The sequence below is a fragment of the Capsicum annuum genome, chromosome 11, assembly GCF_002878395.1.
Source record: "Capsicum annuum cultivar UCD-10X-F1 chromosome 11, UCD10Xv1.1, whole genome shotgun sequence".
NCBI classification, from domain to species: domain Eukaryota; kingdom Viridiplantae; phylum Streptophyta; class Magnoliopsida; order Solanales; family Solanaceae; genus Capsicum; species Capsicum annuum.
Window position 1 is genome coordinate 218,290,948 of NC_061121.1, and position 24,930 is coordinate 218,315,877.

General features: G+C 34.3%; 1 long non-coding RNA gene across 1 annotated transcript; it reads left to right on the forward strand.

The window, feature by feature from the left end:
- The first annotated feature begins 14,994 nt into the window (after window positions 1-14,994).
- On the forward strand, window positions 14,995-24,730 carry LOC124888713. The gene is made up of 2 exons (XR_007047476.1): window positions 14,995-15,381; window positions 24,432-24,730. It is a non-coding gene; the product is annotated as an uncharacterized LOC124888713 (long non-coding RNA).
- The last annotated feature ends 200 nt before the right edge of the window (window positions 24,731-24,930 follow it).

Below are 24,930 nucleotides of genomic sequence, written 5' to 3' on the forward strand. Positions count from 1 at the left end.
AATTCGAGAACAGCGAGCAAACGGTTTGAATGCACCCACCGGAAAATGCCGTTGAATCAACTCGGTTTCGGTCCGACAGTTACCGGAAATAGCTGACCAAACAGCCCTTATTTTCTAATTTCATCTTTGTCTCGCTGGAAAACACAATGAATCCATTCCTTCGTGGAGAATCACTTTTGGAATCGGCTGTTCTATTCAATTATCGAGTTGGTAGGTCCGCATTGAGTTCGTTGGGTCGAGGTTTCGAATTTGGTTCCAATCCGTTGGCGGTGTCGAACAATTTAGAATTGAAATAAAAATTGAAGTCCAATTCTACTCTTGTTCTCTTATAACTTCGTTAAATTTATTTGATTTTTTGTGTGCTTCTGATGAAAAGTGCGTGAATATGTGTTATTGTGAGCATGTGGAATTGTTGGAATTATGTTGAATGGGTTGAATGCATCTGAATGAGGAAATTGGACATGGTTTGATTAATTTTGATTTGGAGGAAAAACCGGTAATTTGAAAAGAGAATTAAAGATGGGAATTGAAAATTCATAAAAGGCAAATATGGTTTGTTTTGATTCATTCTTATTGTTTAATTTGGAATAGCTATCGATTTTGGCTAACATCGATAATATCATGTTTAGGTCGACAGTTGATAGGCAAACGTCTGTTGGGTAGGCAAAGTTTAGGACTCATGGTTTTGTTGAATGATTGAAATTTTGTTGAATGGTTTGGTTTTCTCGCACTGAAAAATATATTTATTTAGTCGGGGAATGCCCCGAGGCCATTTATATTTATTCACCGAAAAATGTCCCGAAGTATCTTATACTCGGAGGAAGTTCATGATGAAGGCCCGAGGCGTCGGGTAGAACATAGTCTAGGATTACTTTAGAATAGGATTTACATTTCCGTATTTTTCTATTTTTGGGACTGTATAATTCGGACTGGACATTGTTTTGATTTTGAATTTTGTTTGTTTGTTTGGTTTGTGTGTTTTATGTGGTTTATGCATTCTATAGTTTCATGCTAGCCGATATATTCCACGAAGCGATCGTGGTCGAACCATGAGACCGAGGAGTGCCTTACAACTTTTCATCGGTCAATAAAATTCCTTAACCGAAATTTTTGTTCGTGGATCAGTTTTAAAGATTCAAATTATTTTGAAAAGGATTTCCAAAGATGACTTGGCACACCAGATTATGCCAAGTGGCGACTCTGAATTTGAATGCAAAAATAATCCGTTTTTGAAACAAATCTTTATTTTGTCACTTTAGTAATAAAAAACCCTTTCAAACTTAAAAATCCAACTTAAAAATCAAATGTTTTTGGTTAAAAAAGGGGTGTGATAGCTCTTGAGACTCTACTAAGGACTTTTTCAGAATTCGAGCTTTACTTTGAGTTGTATCGGCTTAGTATGATACTATAGGTGTATAGGCTCCTTGTTTGTGTTATCGTTTGTGTTGTTATTTTATCATTGTGGCGTGCTTACGTGCTCTTTGTTTATAGATTTTTCTTATGTGTTATCACTTTATATCTGTCCTCATTTGCATAAATCGAGTCATTTTTTTCGCAACATGTTCCAGAGTACACGTTGTGTACACGAACTCTAGTTAAGTCACCCTTATTTTAAGAGAAGGAGCCGTTGGAAATATGGAGTAGGTGGAAAGCAATCACAGCCACTATCGATCATATGCACCATCGAACAGCCTTGTTAGTGGACCCCATCCTAAGTCAGTATTTAGGTCATGCTTATCTGCATAATACTGAGACCTAGCGGGACCCACTTGGTCCTTTGTAGGAGAATCACCCCTAAAACATTCCTACGTGCTAATTGTTGCATATTGAAGGGTAGCAAGGTCATTTGACAGACTGATTTGGGAAAAAGCGTGTGTTTAGGCAAAAACAATTCGAAGAAAGAAAAAAAGAAAGAGAAAAAAATGAAAAGAAAGGTGAGTCAAAAAGAGTGTTGTAGTTTTTAGAGTTCTTTATGACTTTTGTTTTTCACAGTCCAAAAATTCAAAAAAACTTTACCTTTTGCACTCATTTTTCGAAAAAAAAAACAAAACATGAAAATGATTTTTCTTTTGTTCTCTTTAACAAGTATTTATAATTCAAAAATTTCAAAAAAGATTTTTTCAATATGAGCTTTCTATAAAAGAAAAATTCAAAAAAAGATGGTAGAATTTTGTACATTTTATATAATGAAAATATCAAAAAAGATTTCCCTTTCATAGTTGTTGGTGTTAGTTTTATGTGAAGTGTCGAATTGAAAAATCCAAAAAAGATTTTATTGAAATTTTTCATTGTCCATCCTTGGCCGGGTCTCTCAAGTCAAGGTCCAGTCTGTTATTTAATCCTTAATTGTCCAAGCTGGATAAACTACGCACACCTAATTCTCCTCTCTCAAGAGTGAGATACGTAGGCAGCCCTTCGTGGGTTCAGTGATCTTATTTAAAAAATCCAAAAAGATTTTTTCTCTTCATTTAGAGTAGGTGTTTCACATACATCTTTAAAAGAAAACTACAAAAAGATTTTTCTTTAATAGTTTCAAGTTTCATTGTCATACGAAATTCAAAATTGAAAACCCCCAAAAAAAATTTCTTTGGTAATCATAGGTTTCGTTTTGTATCGAATTTTAAAGCTGAAAATTTCAAAAAGATTTTAATCAATTCTTTTGACAATTTATTATTTTCTTTTTTTATTAAAGTTTCAAGAAAAAAAAAACAAAGTTGATCGGTCATTTTGTGGCCAAACTTCACGAACTAGCACACCTGATTCTCCTTTCTTGGGAGTGAGATAAGTAGGCGCCCTTCTTGGGTTTGGTGATCTTTTAAAAAAAAGAGTTTTTGAAAAAGTGTTGAATTCTAACACATTTGTTATCTTTTGTTGAGTTAGTGTAAGGTGGTTGGTTTGTGGCATTGTAATATTATAGTTGGTCCTTCACACCACACCAAATCCAAGAAAGGGTTAATTATGTCCTATAAGAATATGGAGAGTGACATCATGGATCAGACAAATAGTCGAGAAAATAAGAGTTTCAAGCAAGAGATTAGGAGAATAAGCAGCGAATGACAGAAATGCACTGAGCTTGGGCCAGTGGGTTGCCTCCTCCCCCATTCCCCACTATTGACCCTGGAAATACTTTAAGTTTTCCATCACAATTGCAAAGTTAGTGTCATATTGTTGTTGATGCACCACAACAGGCCTCAGAATTTATTCCCTGTCAATTGAATCCCAATACTTCCACCACTCTTTCTCTAGATCCTCAGTGCAAAACTACCACTCACTCGGCTCTACCTGCAATTCCCATTTTTACAGCTCCACCCCCACATGAAGCTTCTACTTCTGAGGGCCATCCAACAAATGTTCTTTCTCAATCTGCAAGCGAGCCTGTATTAAATATTTTTGGTGATGAGCATTATTCTCCCGAGCCCACATTTAAGTTGACTGGTCCTTACGGCTACACTCACTCGCCTGAATTTTCTCTTAACACTAAGAAGCCTGTTATGGCAGAAGAACAAGAGAAAATAACCAGAAAATTAAGAAGTTTGGAACTGGCTATGATGAACTTCCAGGGGCTCAGAGGTTACAAAAGTGTCTCTTATAAAGATTTGGGGCATGTCTTTAAGTGTTAACCTCCCTTCTAGCTCTAAGGTATCAGAATTTGAGGAACATGATGGGTACAAGGATTTTGTAAAACACTTGGGACGATAATGCGATCAGTTAAGGAAAACTAAAGGGAAGAAGAAGGAAAACGTACCTATTGTCTTTCTAGGGGCAAAGCAACGCTTGAGAGGTCCAACTCAGCAATATTGTCACTCTCAATCCCGAGCTTACATGTCAAATCCACATGCTCACCTACTACAAGGTTCCTCGTTCCAAAATCTAAGATATTCTATTACACTTCCTCAATATCCTTTGAACAATGCACAATTGTATACTCCTTCATCATCTTATCCACAATGATAGGCACCGATCCCTTAACATCGTCCTCGACCCCCACATATTTACCAAGGTACCACTAAATCCAAGTTTTGACCAAGGCCAGAGTTTTCAAAGAGAAGAAAGGAAAAATATAATTTCACTCCTATTGAGGAATCCTATGCCAGTTTGTTCTAGAGATTGAGACAGTGGGGCATGATTACTCTTCTCCTTGGGTATACACCTGACCCATATTCAAGAAATTTTGATCCTAATGTACGGTGTGCATATCATTCTGATGTTCAGGGTCACAGTACTGAAGATTGTCATACTTTGAAAAGAGAAGTAGAAAAGATGATTCAAGAAAAAGTGATTGTAGCACAAAACGTTAACACCTTAAGCGTCATACAGAATCCTTCACCAATACATGGTGATGCACGATACGTGGGAAGCAATGAGTTGAGCATGAGGATCCAGAACTTATTTGTTGAGGAAAAAGTGTTTGATGGTGATGAAAGCTCTAGTCATGATGTGCAAATCAGTGGCTAAATGTCAAAATCTGCAATTGGGAAGACACTCATCTCCTTACTAGGAAGGGGTTTTGGTAGCTAGTCGTGTTTTCCTTTATATTTTCTGAATTATTTCAGGGTTGTAATTCAGAATCTATCTTATTTTATGTCTTTGGTTTATATTTAAATCCTTTTATCTTTCCTTTCAACAAAATGTAGTGTCCCTTTTGACTTTTGTCTTATTTTAAGTTGTTTGTCTTCTTTATACAATACAATTTATGTTGATTTTAGTTATATGACATGCTTGCGGAATTTTCAGCTAGATCTTAAAACCCAGTTTAATCATGAAACATTGAGTCAGAGGATTAAAGTTAGAAAAGGGGGTGTGAAAACTAAAAAATCATTAATTTTGAAGATGAAGGAAAAACATTAAGGAGGATAAAATTATGATACCTCGATCTTTCTTCTTTTACCATAAACCTGATAAAATCTCTATTTCTCGATGACATCAATTTCGCATGTATGTAATTGACAGTCATCAAATGAAACTCTTTGATTTATTGAGAACAAAGAAATCAGTAACAACTTCTTAAGCAAAAGTAGGATATGCCTCAACGATAAATGATCACCAACAACTTTGACAGAGGAAAGTTAGGATATCAAATTGGTCAGGAAATATAATTGAACTAATCCTTCATAAGTTAGACATATACAATATTAGAATCAAAATCATCTGGCAATGTGCATTTGCAGTTAACTATGCAAGTTAACATACTAAAACAATGACCACATGGCGAGAGAAGTGTCTAACAACAAATATACAAAGAAATTTCAGCAAAATACTTTCACCTGCCAAGCTGTTAAGATTGTCTTCAGTCTATTTAATCAAATCCTCTCACTTGTCAAGATGTTGGGATCGTCTTCAGTCCATTTAATGTTCAAACAGTCTTTGTTGAAGTAATACCTGAAAGATGGTTTATAAAAAATATAACTAGCAAATAGCAAATATGCAAAAAGGTATCTATACTAACACCTAAAAAAATACGAGAGGTTTTGGAATAGAACATTGGAACCTAGCTAAGCACTTCAAATCAAAGTGCCTCTCTAGCCACTTCGTCAGTAAGAATGCAAAAGAGGCCAATAGAGACATTCTAATGAATGCAGACATGGATTCAAAATTTAAACTTAAAGGGTTGTAGTTCTGAATTATATCACAGTTCATTTGATTTATTGAATCCAAATTTTATTTTTATACTAATTTAGAGATTTTTCTAACATACGGTGTCCAAGCTAGAGTTACTGATTTTGAAAATATTCATAGCTAATGTTCTTGAACCGCCTCTACTTGAACAGAAGATTTATTTCTAGTAAATCCCTTCTTCCACTGTCTATATCCACTATACTGTCCCAATTTGTATTTGTTTTTTTTATCATTGTCAAGTATGAATAAAGAACATATCAAGCAATGGGATACAATAATGATATAATGAAACTTATAATCAGTTGTAATCTCCACTTTGATGATCCAAACTTTATCTATGCAAGTAAACCTGAAAATTATTATTTTTATTGTGATCTTCTCTACTAACTAAGAGCTTAGGTGTAGTCAAATGGCACATTAAACAATCCATGTCGTTTTATATTTGTTTTATTATTTCACCAAAATTTCACATCGATATTAGGTTACACCAATAGAGATGGTAGTTAAGAACAAACCTTCACACTTCTCTTCCATACATTAGATGTTACAACACCAGAAGTCAACATATAATAAAATTTCACTACTCTCGTAATACAGTCTAGAAAATGACATAGACTTTATTTTATTCCTTGCAATTACTCAAACTTGTGACTCTAATTCTTTTCACAGTGGGCTGCATCGTATGTATCTTGTTCAGGTGTGTTTAAACTTAAAACAGACATTTTTATTTTTATTGGTCACTTCCTTCATATATCCACAATATGCATTTGGTCCTACTAAGAAAAGGTATTACAGCCAGCCCTACTCGCAACTCACCGAGGATAGATAAAACTACTAAAGTTTAAACATAAATAGATCCCTATTCCAGTTGATATTCCACAAGAAAGAAATCAAAAAAATTCTGAAAATGGACCTTTCTTAACCATGGAAAATCCTACAACAAAAGCCAAGATTGCAAATGCAACCAAAATCAATATTTCGACCTGCTTTCATACCAAAAGCCTAGAAATAGAGGGACACCATTTTTCCTTCTCTCTGGAAATCAGAAAGTGATGTCTTTAAATCTTTACGTAAGGCAAACGAATTCTGAGAGTGATAAACTCCATTTTGTACCAATTGCAACTATTCATCGCTTTTTATCCAAAGACCCAATGACCACCCAGATCGTATGTATCTTGTTCAGGTGCGTTTAAACTTAAAACAAACATTTTTATTTTTACAGGTCGCTTCCTTCATCTATCCACAATATGCATTTAATCCTACTAAGAAAAGGTATTAGAGCCAGCCCTGCTCTTAACCTACTCAGGATAAATAAAGCTACTAAATTTTAAACATAAATAGATCCATATTTCAGATGATATTCCACAAGAAAGAAATCAAAAAGACTTTAGAAAACGGACCTTTTTAACCATGCAAAATCATACAATAGAAGCCAAGAGTGCAAATGTAACCAAATCAGCATTCCCACCTGCTTTCGTACCGAAAACTTGCAGATAAAGGGAAGTCATTTTTTCTTTTCTCTGGAAATCGAAAAGTGATTTCTTTAAAACTTTACACGAGACAAACGAATTCTGAGAGTGGTAAACTCCATTTTGTGCCAATTGCGACAACGATCTATATAAAATGATCAAACAGTTCATTAAAGGAAAATCCATGGGATGATTAATTTCTAGTAAATCCCTTCTTTCACTGTCTATATCCACTATACTGTCCCAATTTGTATTTGTTTTCTGATCATTATCAAGTATGAATATAGAACAGAAGCCATGGGATACAATAATGGTATAATGAAACTTGTAATCAGTTGTATCTCCATTCTGATCATCCAAACTTTACCTATTATAGTGCAAGTAAACCTGAAAATTATGATTTTCTGTTGTGATCTTCTCTACTAACTAAGAGTTGAGGTGTAGTCAAATGGCACATTAAACAATCTTTTTTTTCTCTAATTTAAAGAATTTTATTTGGATCTCTTTCGAGTTCGCACATTAAACAATCCATGTCGTTCTATATTTGTTTTATTATTTCACCAAAATTTCACATCGATATTAGGTTACACCAATAGAGATGGTAGTTAAGAACAAACCTTCACACTTCTCTTCAATACATTAGACATTACAACACCAGAAGTCAACATATAATAAAACTCCACTGCTCTCGTAATATAATCTAGAAAATGAGAGACTTTATTCTATGAGTTATTCCTTCCAATTACTCAAACTTGTGACTCTAATTCCTTTCACAGTAGGTTGCATTGTGTGTATATTGTTCAGGTGTGTTTAAACTTAAAATAGACATTTTTATTTTTATTGGTCGCTTCCTTCATCTATCGACAATATGCATTTGGTCCTACTAAGAAAAGATATTATAGTCATCCCTGCTCGCAACCTACCCAGAATAGATAAGCTACTAAAGTTTAAACATAAATAGATCCCTATTCCAGATGATATTCCACAAGAAAGAAACCAAAAAGACTTCAGGAAATGGACCTTCATTAATCATGGAAAATCCTACAACAAAAGTAGAGTGAAAATGCAACCAAAATCAGCATTTCAACCTACTTTCGTACCAAACCTACAAAAAGAGGGAAGCCTTTTTTTCTTTTCTCTGGAAATCAGAAAGTGATGTCTTTGAATCTTTACGCGAGACAAACGAATTATGATCGTGATAAACTCCATTTTGTTCCAATTTCTACAATGATCTATCGCTTCCTATCCGAAGACCCAATGACCACGCAGTCATTGTTCCTCCAACCACACAATAGCAACAACTATCATCTCTTTCTTCCTTTTGAAAACTAAAAGTTATTTCGGAGCAAAAACAATAAATTGTGTACCTTAGAATTTGTAGCGGATCTTGATTTTTGCTTCTGAAAGGATCTTGCTCCATGTCAATTTCGTTTCTCTTGGATACGGAATGTTATTCACAAACTAAAAGCCTTGTTTCTAGTGTTTTTGATGTTCTATGTTTTGTCCCTTTTCTGTGTCCCGTGTCCTCCTCTTGTCAGAAGGAAAAATAAGAACTTATAGCAAGTATTTTTGGGATGGGAACATTACTTTGTAACCGTTCTCCCTTTTTCTTTTGAATTAAATTCAATCTGACAAAGAAATGGGTCGGTTCGGGTCGGGTTGGGTCGGTCCACATGGGTGACCCATGACCCATAATCTAACATCTCACACTTCACGCATGGTGGACATTACCCGAGCCAGTACAACATCAAAAAATCACCAATTCATACGACAAATAGTTAGTGCGACCTGTGAGCATCATGAGCTTTACCCATAAGGTTTTACAAGCTATGTTTAAGAATCCAATCACGTGTGGAAAGAATTTTCTACTAATATGAGGATACTAATACTCAAAATACCCCAGACATTATTCACTACTTCAATAGTTACTAATCTGATCCCTCATCCTCTTAAAGAGATGAAATCGAGTTCATGATTAACTTTATATACCCAATTACACTTGACTCTTATATGGTTAGTGTAATAGCCAGCTTGTGTAAATAAGTTAAAAATATTCATTTTAATCGTCTTCCCTTTCTACTCGAATCTATCTGTTCCAAACCAACTGCTTTCCAAGACATGCACAGAATTGCCGAATCTTTCATGGCTATTAGTAACATGCTAAAGTAGCAACACTGATCGAAACTTCAAGAAATAGTTAAAGTTCTAAGGTTATTCCAATGAAAAGTAAAAATAACTTTTAGGGTCTCACACAATGAATAAGTAGAGATTCATTCTTTCATTAACCCATTGGTCGCTAAGCACACGTAGTATGAAACACGTGCTCCGATGTAATCACCTTATATTGGTGTGTGTGTCTCATTTTTTTAGTCATTCAACATCTTACAGATCTAGGCCTAGACACTTCTAAATGTCTAACCTGAGTTTCTTTCTTTAATAATCCTAAAACCCACATTCTTACAGAAACTCACATCTGTCTTTGCAAAACAAGTCATTATCTTATGGTGGAACTTTTCTCTTCACGTTCCTTGACGTAAGAGGCGATTGCTCATGTAAGAGAGCCAATCTCGTGACTTGTTTGACACACTATTTTAATACAACACATTTTCATATGCATATGAGATTGAACATAAATTCAAGATTCTTATATTGATAATAATTATAATAAAACTATCTATAATACATAAAAATAATCATATCCTACGTAATCCTACAGCCATAACATATTTCTCAAACAAAGTCTCTAGGTATCGCCTTTGTAAAGGGATCAACTATCATTTCTCGTGTAGGAATGTATTGTAAATTTATTTCTCCATTTGCTACTATTTCTCTTATAAAGTTATATTTAATATCAATGTGCTTGGTCTTGCTGTGATATTTAGGATCCTTCGTATATGCTATAGCCGCTTGACTGTCACAATATAAAATCATAGGACACTTAGAATTCTTTGTGATGTTCAAATGCTCAAAGAATCTCTTCAACCAAACAACTTCTTGTACTACAGATGCATAAGCTACAAATTTTGATTCCATAGTTGATAGGGATGTGCAAGTTTGTTTCTTACTTTTCTACAAAATTGCTCCACCATTTTGCAATAAAGCATAACTTGAAGTTAATTTTCTATCATACCGATCACCAGCCCAATCAACATCTTAAATCAAATCCACTATAACATAGTGAATAATCTGCAGTTCCCTTCAGGTATTGAAAAATTCTCTTTACTTCTTTCCAATGATCTCTTCCAGGATTCGATTGATACCTGCTGATCAGACCTATGACATAACAAATGTCTGGGCGAGTACACATCATAGCATACATCAAACTCCCAACTACACTAGAACATGGTACTCGAGACATGTCTTCTTTTTCTTTTTTTAGTCTTTGGACATATTTCAAGCCTTAAAGTTTCACCTCTTGCTATAGAAGTATCCATGGATTTGCAACTATTCATTCAAAAACGTCCCAAAATTTTCATTATGTATGTTTCTTGAGACAGACTCAAAATTTTCTTGGAACGGTCTCTTTGGATTTCAACACCCAATATATAGTCTGTTTCACCCATATCTTTCATGTCAAATGACTTTGAAAGCCATGACTTAACATTTTTTACATACTACAAATTATTTTCAGCTAATAAAATATCATCCACGTAAAGCGAAAGAATCACAAACATTTCATTGAACTTTTTTACATAGATGCAATGGTATTCATCGATCATGGTAAAATAAAATAAAATCACTTTCTTATGAAATCTCAAGTATCACTGCCTTGAAGACTGCTTAAGACCATATATTGATTTGTTTAATGACAAACCTTCTTTTCTAGGCCTTTAACAACAAAACTTACTGGTTGTTCCATGTAGATTTCCTCATTTAGTTCTCCATTGAGAAAAGAAGTCCTCACGTCCATTTGATGTAATTCTAAATCTAAACGTGCAATTATAGCCAAAAGCAAGCGAATTGAAGTAAATTTTACAACTGGTGAAAAAGTTTCCTCATAATCTATTCCATCTTCTTGAGTAAAACCTTTTGCCACCAATCGTGCTTTATACCTTTCTATTGACCCATCTAATTTGCGTTTAACTTTGAGAGTCCATCTTTTCCCAATAGCTTTATGCCCAGAAGGAAGATCAACTAGATCCCAGACTTTATTGGTCTTCATATACTCTAATTCTTCTTTCATCGCTTTTATCCATTCATCTTTTTCAGGACTTGATAAAGTCTCAGTCATAGAATTAGGTTCATCTAATTCTGTGGGAGTTACCAAGAAAACATAATCCTCAATCTCATAAGATCGTTTAGGTACATCATTTCTGGTACTCTTACGTAATTGAAGTTCAGATTCCTCAATAGGATTTTGAGATTCATGACTCCTACTTGGATCAAGAATCATTTCTTGATCAATTGAATTATCAAGCATGTCCTGCGACATTATTTGATCATCTAAATTCAACATTTCATAAAGAGGTTCATTTTCCTTTATTTTATGCCTTTTTGAAAAATTATTTTTCAGAAATGTGACATCTCGTGATTCAATTTCAGTAGTACTTCCATCTTCTAATTCACCAATGAAACATATCCTTTTAAGTGTTCTGAGTATCTTATAAAGATACAATTATTTCCTTTTGGACTTAGTTTCCAAACTTACCAAAACGATCTTTAATATACGCAGCAAACCCCAAGGTTGTAGATCATTAAAGTTTGATTTATTACCAGTCCATAATTCATAAGGAGTAGAAGACATTGATTTGCAAGGCACTTTATTCAATATGTAGGCCATAGTTAATAATGCATCTCCCCAGAAAGAGATTGATAAATTTGTCTGCGCCATCATGGACCTTGTTATATCCAGCAATGTTCTATTCCTTCTTTCGGCTACACCATTTTGTTGAGGTGTATAAGGAATAGTCAATTGTCTGATAATTCCTTTTTCAATACACAGTTCCTCAAACTGTTTTGACAGATATTCACGTCCTCTGTCGATTCTTAATGTCTTTATACTTTTGTCTAATTGATTCTCAGCTTCATTCATATATCTTTTGAAGCATTCAAGTACTTCTAATTTATGAGATACCAAATAGACATAACCAAAGTGCGTGAAATCATCAATGAATGTAATGAAATATGAAGCACCAGTCCTTTCCCTCACATTCATTGGACCACAAATATCATAATGGAGTAATTACAATGAGATTTTGGATCTTTTAGCCTTCTCAAATGGTTTACGTGTAATCTTTCCAGTAAGACAATTTTCACAAGTTGGCATTTCAATTTTGGGGAAAGAACCTAGATGTCCTTCCTTTGTCAATCTATTCATTCGATCTTGCCCTATGTGAACCAATCTAGTATGCCATGTAATTATATCAACATCATTATTACTAGAATAACATGACATTACACAACAGTCAACATAATAGTCATAAGTTGAAGGATTACAATCTAAAATAATAAAGCGATCATAACGATGTCCAAAACCATAAAAAACATTATCTAGAGTAATTCTTACACAATTATGACTAAAAAATAAATGAAAACCAACATCTAAGATAACAGACACAGATACTAAGTTTTGTCAAATTTCTGGAGCATATAGGATGTCATGCAACATTAAAGATCAGCCTCCACACAAATCTACTTTGCAAGTGCCAATCCCTTTGACTTCAGGTCTTGCATTATTTCCTACATAGATCCACCTTGATCCAGGTGAAACTCGATGGAACTCCACAAACATTTCTCGATCTCGACTCACATAGTCGGTGGCTCCTGAGTCTACAATCCACATAGGATAAGATTCAGTTAATAAAACAGTGCTAGAAACATATGTAGCACTTAGAGATGCATTTAGAAATGATACCTTTTTCTCCTTAGGACATTCACGAGCAAAATGCCCCAGATTTTAGAAATTGTAGCACTTCATCTTGCTCTTGTCTTTCTTCTTGAAAACCCTTTTTCCTTCTTGGAATTTGGCTTGTTCTTTTTCTCAAAGGGTCCTTCTTCGGTGTCTTTACCCTTCCTGTTCTTTTTCCACATCTTATGCTTTAATCCTGAAGAGTTATTACCACTTGATTCTACCATGAAGGCATTAGAAGCATCTTTAGTAGTACCAAGCCTCTCATCTTCAAGTTCAACGTGACGTGCAACATCAGAAAAAGTTTTGATGCTGTCATTGTAGGTTAAGTTGATCTTCAGGTGTTCCCAACTATTGGGAAGAGATCGAATCACTTCCTGAACCTTCTTCTCATCCGAGAGAATGTGACCAATATTTTTGAGTTAAGCTATCATATTCGACATCACCCTAAGGTGTTGTTTGATGTCTGATCATGTCGCTTCTTATAAGTGTCAAATTTAATAGTCAATTGTCTGAGGCGGGTAACAGACGTACCCCCATATGTTCCTCGCAAGTATGCCTAAATGGCATTGGCATTAGAAAATTCCTCATACTCATGTATGAGATCATCAACCACAGAACTTACAATGATCCCACGTGTAATAGAATCTGCCGTTTTTCAAGCTTTATAGGATTCAAGTTCTCTTCTGTGTTATACAGTATTTTCCTCTTCTAGTAGACTTAAGACATGGTTAATATCTTCAAGAGCGTTTTGCTCTTCCAGTACATACCACATCTTACGACTCCAAATGTTGTAGTTGTCTCCATTTAGTTTTTCTCCTTTGTTCAAGTCAGCAATTATGCTTTTTGATGCCATGTCGTTATTAAGAGACAATTACGCAAGTGTTTTATCAATTATACATGCAAACTATACATTCAAGCAAATCGTTTTACATAAAGGTTTCATGTTTAGTGTATAATCGAAAGGACACTCAAGAATTCAATTATCTTCTATGAACTAAACATTTGACCAAAATTAGAAATTAATTACTTAATGTGTATTAGATTGATAGCTTTCAATTAAGTCTTTTTGAACTTAAAAAAATGAATGAAATTCATATAAAAGGAGATAAACAACTTAATATTTATATAATATAAAGTTAATAAAAAACTTCATCTTACAAGTCAATCTAAAGATAAAAGTCATTCCACAAATATTCTAGACGACTTATGTACACCCAAAAAGGTTTGCTAGGCCAAATCTCGTGGTAAACATCAATTAATATCTTGCCCCAAGGGCCGCATAGAGAATTTGCTAAAATAGCTAATGCTTTCCAATCCAATATTTCTACGTAGTTTTCTAATTCAACACGTTTCAATTAAAAAATTTGAATAAAACTAGCAACTGTAACACTAGGTGACATCTTAAAAGACTTAAAACTCTTTCAGTTTCTTTTCTCTTTCCCTTCGTATGGCCCTTTCATTCCGTAATAGATTTTGTGTCGCCCTGGGGACACCATTTCGTATGATCTCAAAACCTCGAAAACATGCCCTTCGACGATGTGCTCTTCCACTTTGTCTCTTTGCTCGACATCCAGAACTCCCACTTGGAGTGATTCGAATTTGTCCCCGTTCAGCCATTTCTGAAATAGGAACCAAGAAACAATAAGAATGATTTGACCACTCAATGTCACACTTAATCGTAGAAGGCTAAATCCGAAAACAAAAGTTAAGGGCTAATTAAAAAATATTATTATTAAGCCTAAAATATTCTTCACTTTCCAGTAAGTTAGAAGTAGTACTTTACTATAAAACAAATAAATGGAATAAGAATTTTTCCCTTTTTTAATAATAATATTATATAAAAGGGAACAAAAAATGGACCCATACAAAATCATGGAATCGACTGATAGTATTTTCTAGAAGGATAAAGTCACACACTTCAATAGAAAACTTTAAATTTTTTTGAGAAAAGTTAAAGGCAAATTTTAAAGTCCAATTACCACAGAAGCCCATCCGATTATATTATTTTATATTTAAAATCACACCATAAAATTATTCATTTACAAGTTGTACAGCACTTCCTTAACAATTCCATAGAATTGCTTTGTACGCGCTTTTACAAAACACACGCACTAACTCCTCTTACTTCTCTTTTCTTCTCAAATCAAAAGCAAACAACCAGAACTCTTCATTATTTCTCAAAAAAAAAAATTGAAGGATATGGAAGAAACTCTTTTTGCACAGATCTATTTAATCATGAAAATAGATCTTGTTATGCTACTTCTTCTTCTATCCTTTTTCCTTTTTTTTTTTTAATTTACAAAAGAAAATCTCTCTGTTCTTTAATAGAAGAGAAAAAAAATTGTTGATCCATGTAGCGCGTCTGACAGATTGGAAGGCTATTAATCCGATTTTTGTCAGGACCAAAATCTCGATCTACAACCGGTTCTGCTATCTTTCTAACAGGTATGTCCATTTTCAATAATAGGAAGAGTTAAACTTAAACTCGACACCAAAAACATTCAAAACGGAGCAATTTAACATGGCTCTGATGCCAATAAAAGTTATTTCGGAGAAAAAAAATAAGTTGTGTACCTTAGAATTTGCACCGGATCTTGATTTTTGCTTCCGATAGGATCTTAATCAAAGTCGATTTTGTTTCTCTTAGATACGGAATGTTATTCACAAACTAAAAGCCTTGTTTCTAGTGTTTTTTATGTTCTTTGTTTTGTCCCTTTTCTGTGTCCTGTGTCCTCCTCTTGTCAGAAGGATAAATAAGAACTTATAGCAAGTATTTTTGGGGCGGGAACAGTTACTTTGTAACTGTCCCCCCTTTTTCTTTTGTATTAAATTCAATCTGACAAAGAAATGGGTTGGTTCGGGTCAGGGTCGAGTCGGGTCAGTCCACATGGGTGACCCATGATCCATAATCTAACAAAAACCCTTTCATTCACTACTCCAAAACTTTCCACAATGTAAATGTTCTTCTTCAAGGTACAACTCCTAATCACTGTGCACATTAGTGTGAGAGCCTCCCCAATGTAGACAGACGTACTGAATCAGTATGAATATCATTCTTCTTACATAACAAATCAATGAAATTCTACAGTCGTCTTTCTTGCCTTTTACACAGACGAATCAATCAAAAGCCAATTCATTATACTTATAGTATGACAAAAGAACACATCACAAACTAAGTCAAACTCCAGTTAAATCTATTAAATAATGCTTTCAGAAAACAAACTCAATGTCGACGTACTAAATCAGTATAAATATCGTTCTTACACAACAAATATAATTCTATAGGTCACCTTTTACGGCTTTCTGCAGAGCCAGCTCAATCAAAAGCAAATTCATTATACCTATAGTATAACAAAAGAACACATCAAATTAAGTCCAACTCCAATTAAATAATGCTTTTGAAAAAAAGGAAAAAAGAATTCTCAATGTCTCAATACTGAATCAGTATAAATATCCTTCTTCATACAAAAAAAAATGCAATTCTACAGATCGTCTTTTTTGAATTTTGCAGAGATATGAATTGAAAGAAATTTCACTATACCTATAGTAACAAAAGAACACATCACAAACTAAGTCCAACTCAATTTAAATAATGCTTTCGGATAAAAAAATCAATTCTCAATACTCAAAGTGACTGCTACACACTCAAAAGAAATAACCCTCTTTTGACACCACCTTACTAAAATATCGCTCACTCTAATTGTAACACCCCAAATTTTTTTGAGCTAGAAATTGAATCATCGTTCCTACGTGTGTAAACTTTAATCTCATGACTCATATTTAAATACATGGGCCATGATCACTATCCTAGTATGTTAAGTGATTATGAGATGAAAAATTTTCATGGAAGTCACTTAGAACAAAGTTGAACTAAGATCCTTTGAATCGTCCAAAGTTTGGTAGTCGATTCTACAAGGGTCAATTTTGAATGTGTATAACTTTTGATGTATGTAGAATTTTTCAGCTCAAGACCCACCAAATTGTACATAATTGAATTATCTTTCCAACCATACCGATTTTACATAAATCCGATACATGGGTGAAAATTTATAGCATTTTTATGTGAGGCAATAAGCTGTCGTGATTACACAGCTCGGCGGTGCTATAGCGGTGGAACCAATACCACTCAACGGTAAACCTCAAAATTGGAATTGTCAAAAATAGTAGATCACCATAATTACACCACTTAGCGGTGCCTATAGATGTGGGACCAATACCGCTCAGTGGCGAGCCTCGAAATCAAAATTTCTGCTAAAACTTCTAATTCTGAGGGACAGTTTTGTCTTTTCCCTACAAACCCAAGTCATGTAAAGAATGAATTGAAATGTCTTTTTGGAATAATATGCCCAAATTCACTCAAATTTATCAAAAATAAAACCCTAACCTCCCTCCCAAAGATCAAGAATCCATATTTAAGTTCAAGATTTCTATGAAACGAGTCAAGATTCGAGTCCTATTCTTCAAACTAAGTAATCTAAGGTATGTGGAGTTTTCCTAAACTACATGGGCATGGTGAAATCTTTTTAATAAGGTTTTGAATGTTGAAAATTCATATACTTAGAAAGGGTTTAAATTTACAATAACACATGCATAGTGAACCCTTTTGATGATAATGCTTTGGTCTGGAGGCCTTCCCCAAAAATTTGATTTTTGTTTATGTGTGTATATATATATGTATATATATATATATATATATATATATATATATATATATGCGTTCAATGTTTCGAAAAGTATAAATTAGCATGAATGATGAATTTCCCTCTCATGGTGTTACTTCTTGATTGACAAGTCATGGATTACTCAATTGCATATCTTAAAGCATGAACCAAGGGTTTTACTATCAATTATGAATTTTATGTTGATTGTGAATTGAAGAGAGAGATATTTCTATTTTGTAAAGGCTGAATGTGATAATCAAAAGAATTGAATGATTATTTTACGAAATTGACCACCATGTGTTGAATGTTGAAAAGAGAGAATTTTTGCATAGTTTGATGTATGTTTTGGAAATATGAGTTCTGTTGTACCATTTGACTGATTTGGTGGTCCAAACATTATGTTTTTAATGAAAGGATTGTATCATGATATTTTATGGCTTAGAGATATGACTTGCAAGTCATGGTATGATGATACCAAACAGATGAATACCATAGCAGATTTAGAACAAACTAAAAATACATATTTCACTTAGATTTTGAATTCAGAAAGATACATGCTTTGAAAAGGTTAAAAATGGGCTTAAAGAAAGTTAGATGGTTACCCGAAGAAAGTACGAGTTGAAAGACTCAATGCTAGAAATCGTGATTTGCCGACACGGGATTATTGGTACCATGCTTTGTTATCTTGTGTACCTTGATTTATGTCATCCAAAATTACGACCATGGTTAGGAGCCTTGCTTTGTGATCTTTCGCAATACCTTGACATATTGATTTGATTGAGAATTTTGGCACCATGCTTTGTGATATTGCATGTCCCCCTTATAGATACTCCAATCCTTGTGGCAAACATAGATTGGGGGCTTGGCCGTCGAGTAAAGGGCGGATTCCATATAGCTTATGAAATTATAGATTGTAGGGTGTATCATCTAGCTCAGAACACAAATAGAGAGTAGAGTCATGATCTCAAGAAAGTTTTTTGAAATTTATCAAATTATGTCCATGTGTTTTCATATATGGTATGTAAACTATTTTATAAATTGCTCTCACTTATGTTGTATAAAATACATTATTTTGGATTGATCTGTGTACCAGTACATCTGTATTGACCCTTATATTTCAAGATCTGAGGCACAGTCCCAGGGTCCCATTAAGTAGTAGAGTTATTTGGTCAGAAGTTGGCGAGCCTCCCTTATTTCGGAAGGCCTAGTTATGAGTTATTGTTATTTTATTTTGATTCATGGTCCGACTTGGGTATTTTCCCAATTTTATTACGTATATTGGTTCTTGTATTGTTAGAGATTTCGTACACTGGTGTCATGTTGTTTGAATGTTAAGAACTCCCTTTGAAATTGCTCTGTTGAACTAAGAGATTGACCATGTTTCCATCTTATTATATTTTCCGCATGTCTTTATAGTATATGAATGGTATGCATGATTGCCAGATAGAAAAGAGCACTCAGGACTTCATGGTTTGGGATGCTCATCGTGGCCAAGGCCCCAGCTCGGGTCATGAAAAACTTGGTATTAGAGCACGATTCATGATCCCAAGGTGTCTGCGAAATCGCATCAGGTAGAGTCTTATTTATGGGTGTGTAGCGCGCCACACTTATAAGGAAAAAGCTACTAGGCTACTAGATCGTGCATTATGTTGTCCATTTGGAATTTATAGAAATTCTTTCTTTACTCTGGTTTTATTAATTATGTCTCATTGTCGATTCGATTCAAGTGCAGAATCTTAGAGTCTAAATAAGGTGGTCCCTCCGGATTGAGTTATAAAAGAGTATGAAATTTCACAAGGAATTGAGAGGAGTCCATAAGTGCTTTAAACTGGATTGATTTAAGCCTATACCCCTATCTACATCAATCGTACGTTTGAGTCTGAGGTATGAAGTGTATTCAATCCCTTTCAAAATTCTTGTTAGAGATGACATGCTAAAGGGTAGTGATGTATGTTAGAATGTTGGAACAATATTTCTACTTGAGTAGTAGTATATGTTAAGGTGCCATACCCTATTGGTAGTAATATGATCCTAAAGTTAGTGATATAAAGACACAAGGTTAAAAGTCAGGGTAAGGGTGACTTTTGCATAAATAAGTAGTTTGAATTGTATAACCCTTCACTAAGGGGTGGGTTGCTCTTCTATGGTGATTGGCTAATGTTGTAGCAAAATATTTAGAGTGTATGGTAGTTTATGGAGGAAGTGTTTGGCTGTGATTATTAGTTATTCAAAACAGAGAAAGATCTCAAATGGATAGTTATGGTGGTTGTAGAAATTATTTAAAGGTTGTGAATGGAAAAGGGTAGATTTGTCAGTAAGTTATGGCTAAAGAGTCATTGGTGTAAATGAAATTTGAAGGTAGTCTAAATGTATGCTTGGGTAAGTAAATTTAATATGAGGAAGTAGAGCATGTTGATAAGGTCGTAATGGGTCATATTATAGGATTAAGATTGACTATACCTATTATGGTGTGTAGTAGTGTTGTAGAGAGGATGAACTTATGGGCGGTAGTTAAGTGAAGTAAGAGACTTAGGTTGATATTTCTATTTGATGGACTAGTATAGTATATGACATGCTTTATCGGTGTTACATTATTGCTGTTTGACAATAGACTTGAACTTTAAATCTGGATTGTGGTGATGAGGATAGTAGCTTAAGGTTAATGATGCTCGTTTTGTAGGAGTAAGCAGTAGGCTTGATTTGATGTGTGCAATAGCCTAAGTTTGTAACTTTTAGGAAAAGGATTAGGTAATTATGATATATATATATATATATACATGGGACTAGTGTTAGAATGATGAATTATGGTTGAGTCATTAAGCGGATAAGGGCGTAAGTATATAAGAATAAGTTTCACCCCCAGGTAGTATGTTGTTAGGTAAAGTTTTATGTGTATAAGTGTTTTGTGTACCTAGTTTTCGTTCTCGACTTTTGTAGTATGGAGAAGTCTGGGAAGTTATTGTAGGGTGTTCTTTAGAGTTGAATTGAGGAAATATAAGTAGGCAATATGCACCTTTGGTATAGTTTTACAAATTTTGTTGAGTTGTAAGTTATGTGATTGGAGGTGTAATGTTAGTTTTCTAAGGAGTTGAAGATGGAGTGTTAAGTGTTTTGAAGCATTGATGTCCATGCCCATGGTAATGTTAGTCATAAGTTGATGACTTTAGGGGTTGGAGAAAGTTATGATTAGTTTCCCTGAAGGGGGATGTCCTAGAAAGAAGTTACTGTGTTTTTATTAAAAATTACCGAGGGAAGTTTGTATTCATTTGTATACTGATACCCCCATTGTATTGAGAACTTTGGCTATAGATTGATGAGAGGTTATGTTCTCAAGTCTAGGATTGTGACTTGATCTAAGGGGGAGATGGTGAGTTAAGGTAGTTCCCGAATTTTCTCATTGTGGCAAGTTTAAGGAAGAGTCATGATGAACCTATTCCTATTCAAGCATATTCCTCCTACTTCAGTTTAAGAGTTCATTCTACCAATGTCTTATGTATTCAAGTTCTGCCTATGTCTAAGGTTTGAGTTCTTTATGAAACTTACATAATGTTCCGACCTCCAAACTAGAAGAAACAATGTCTCAGTAAATCCAATCTTTCATGTATTCAAGCCCTATGTTATGATATTCATGATCCATAAATCCATGTGCCGAATTAGGTTCTAAGAAACTATGTTTTCCTATGTTATTGATTCATTTTATATTCGGATTACTAAAAATGATAAAGTTTATGCAAATTCATGACTGTCTCAGCTCGAAAAATAAGAAGCAATAGCTTCAGGTGGCAATCCTTTTCTCAGTCATTGAACCCATGAGTTCCGTCTTTATATTATACCTCTCATGATATATGCTCATATGTTTCTCACTATGCCCATTCCTAGGGACTCTTGTTGTGTAAGTTTACGTCCGAATGACTCTCTGTTTATGATCCAGGCACTTTATATATGGAGCACTTCGTGTCTATTATATTTTATTTTCATCTCATATCCCACCTTGAGTATTGCAATAAGTATTTGTTATAATTGAATAATGTTACTCCTTTTCTTAATGCATATGTTCAGGTCCCTCAATGACCCTCCGAATGATAGTATGATAGTTGTTATGGAAGAGTAGTACTGACTTGGGAAGGGGGGAGTAGATGTTCTTGAATATGAAAATTTTGATTTGATCTCTTTATCTAAGGTTATTGATGATGGGGGAAAGAAGGGGATGGACTTTCATTATGAAGAGGAGATGTATGGCGAAAATCTTTGTAAAAGAGATTGAATTTACTGGTCTTAGTGGGGGAAATTCATGAAGTAGGTGTAGTAATAATAGGCTTGAATGTTGTGATTGATGAAAACACAACACATGTACTATGTGGTTAGTATTCCCTAAATTAAAATCGGATGGTGTTTGATTGTAGTGATAAGGTGAAGTAATATTCTTAGATTGAGTCCCATAGCTTGAACTAGCACCTCTTTTCTCTGAGTTAGGCTTCAACCTAGAAGTACCATGCAGTGGGACTCAAACTCTTGTGTTTAGATGTGTGAAGGTAGAAATGTAAGATGGAAAGGAAAATGTATGTTGTTAATGTTGGGGCATAGCCGAGTAGGGTCTTTAAGTTTAAGTATATTCGTTGCATCATGAAAGGTGGAGAATGCTTCTATCCCTATCTTCCATGAAATCTCATTTCATAATTGTACCAATGTAAATCAGGCCTATTATCACCAAATCAACTCATGCCTTGTGTTGTGATGATTATGATTCATAAAACTCACATGCAAGGTTATCCCTATGTAAAGTCTCATTACCCCACGCTTTGTGCTTACACGTTTCACTAGGGGTTATTATGAAACTTATTTGATGCCTTTACATATTTTGTTGAGGAAAAATATTCAATGTGAGATTACGTTCCTTATTCCATTCCTTTAGAGCTCCATCAAGTTCCTACCCAACATTTGGGGACAAATGATCCCAAGGGGGATATAATGAAATACCCCGCATATTTTTGAGTTTGAAATCAGACCATCGTTCCTACATGTGTAAACTTTAATCCCATGACTCATATTTAAATTCATTTGTCATGATCATTAGCCTACTGTGTATAGTGATTATGAGGTGAAAAATATTCATGGAAGTCACTTTGAACAAAGTTGAACTAAGATCCTTTGAATTGTCCAAAGTTTGGTATTCCATTCAACAAGGATCAACTTTGAACCTTGAACGTGTATAAATTTTGATGTATGTGGAATTTTTCATCTCAATACCCACAAAATTATAGATATTTGAATTATCTTTTCAACCATACCAATTTCGCCTAAATCCGATACCCGGGTGAAAAGTTATGGCATTTATCGTGTGAAGTAGTAAGTTGTCGTGATTACACCGCTAGGCGGTTCTATAGCGGTGGAACCAATACCGTTCAGCGGTAAACCTCAAAATTGGGATTGTTTAAAATAGTAGGTCACCGCAATTACACCGCTAGTGGTGCCTATAGCAGTGGAACCAATACCGCTCAACAGTAAGCCTCAAAAACAGAATTTCTACTGAAAGTTCTAATTTTGAGGGACAGTTTTGTCTTTTCCCTACAAACCCAAGTCGTGTACACAATGAATTAAAATGTCTTTTGGGCATAATATGCCCAAATTCACTCAAATTTATCAATAACAAAATCCTAACCTCCCTCCCAAAGATCAAGAATCCATCTTTAAGTTCAATATTTCCAAGAAACGAGTCAAGATTCGAGTCTTATTCTTCAAATTAAGTAATCTAAGGTACGTAGGATTTTCCTAAAATATATGGGCATGGTGAATCTTTTTAATAAGGTTTTGAATGTAGAAAATTCATATACTTAGGAAGGGTTTGAATTTACAATAACACATGCATGGTGAACCCTTTTGATGATAATGCTTTGGTCTTCAGGCCTTCCCAAAAAATTTGAGTTTTGTTTATGTATATATATATATATATATATATATATATATATGTTTGTGTGTGTGTATGCGTTCAATGTTTTGAAAAGTATAAATTGAGAGCAGAATAACGAATTTCCCTCTTATGGTGTTACTTCTTGATTTACAAATCATGGATTACTCAATCGCATATCATAAAGCATGAACCAAGAGTTTTACTATGAATTATAAATTTTATATCGATTGTGAATTGAAGAGAGGGATATTTCTTGTTTGTAAAGGTAGAATTTGATAATCGAAAGAATTGAATGATTATTTTGAGAAATTAACCACCATTTGTTGAAATGGTGAAAAAAGAGGATTTTTTCATAGTTTGATGTATGTTTTGGAAATATGAGTTCTCTTGTACTATTTGAATGATTTGGTGGTCCAAACATTATATTTTGAATGAAAGAATTGTAACATGATATTTTATGGATTAGAGCTATGACTTGCAAATCTTGGTATGATTATACCAAACAGATGAATGCCATAGCAGATTCAGAATAGACTAAAAATTCATATTTCACTCAGATTTTGAATTCAGAAATATACATGCTTTGAAAAGGTTAAAAGTGGGCTTAAAGAGAGTTAGATGGTTACCCGAAGAAAGTACGAGTTGGTATACTCAACGCTAGAAATCGTGATTTACCGACACGGGATTATTGGTATCATGCTTTGTGATCTTGTGTACCTTGATTCATGTCGTCCCAAATTGGGACATGGTTAGGAGCCCTGCTTTATCTCAAGAAAGTGTTTTGAAATTTATCAAATTATGGTCATGTATTTTCATATAGGGTATGTAAACCATTTTATAAATTGCTATCACTTATATTGTATAAAATACATTATTTTGGATTGCTCTGCGTACCAGTATATCTGTATTGACCTCCTATATTTCAGGATCTAAGGCACAATTCCGGGGTCCCATTAAGGAGTAGAGTTGTTTGGTCAGAAGTTGCAGTTTGTGAGCCTCCCTTATTTTGGAAGGCCTAGTTATGAGTTATTGTTATTTTATTTTGATTCATGGTTCGATTGGGGGCCTTGTCCTAGTTTTACTACATATGTTAGTTCTTGTATTGTTAGAGATTTCGCAGATTGGTGTCATGTGTTTTGAATGTTAAGAATGTCATACCCCATTTTAACACAGGTCAAACCGAGGTATTACAACATATTGAAAAACTTCTGATTAAATTGAAGAAGTCGCCGCCTAATTAGTTCTTCGGTGCATTAGGACACTTATTTTAAACTATGTGATTAAAGTAATTAAAGACTTCATTTTAAGGTCTACGTAACCTAAAATTCTAGGTAGGGATTCTAATTATCCTAAAGGGAAGGGATTAGGCACTCTAAAGGATCTGTTAACTACGATTAACCGGCCAAACTTAGATTAAATAATTAA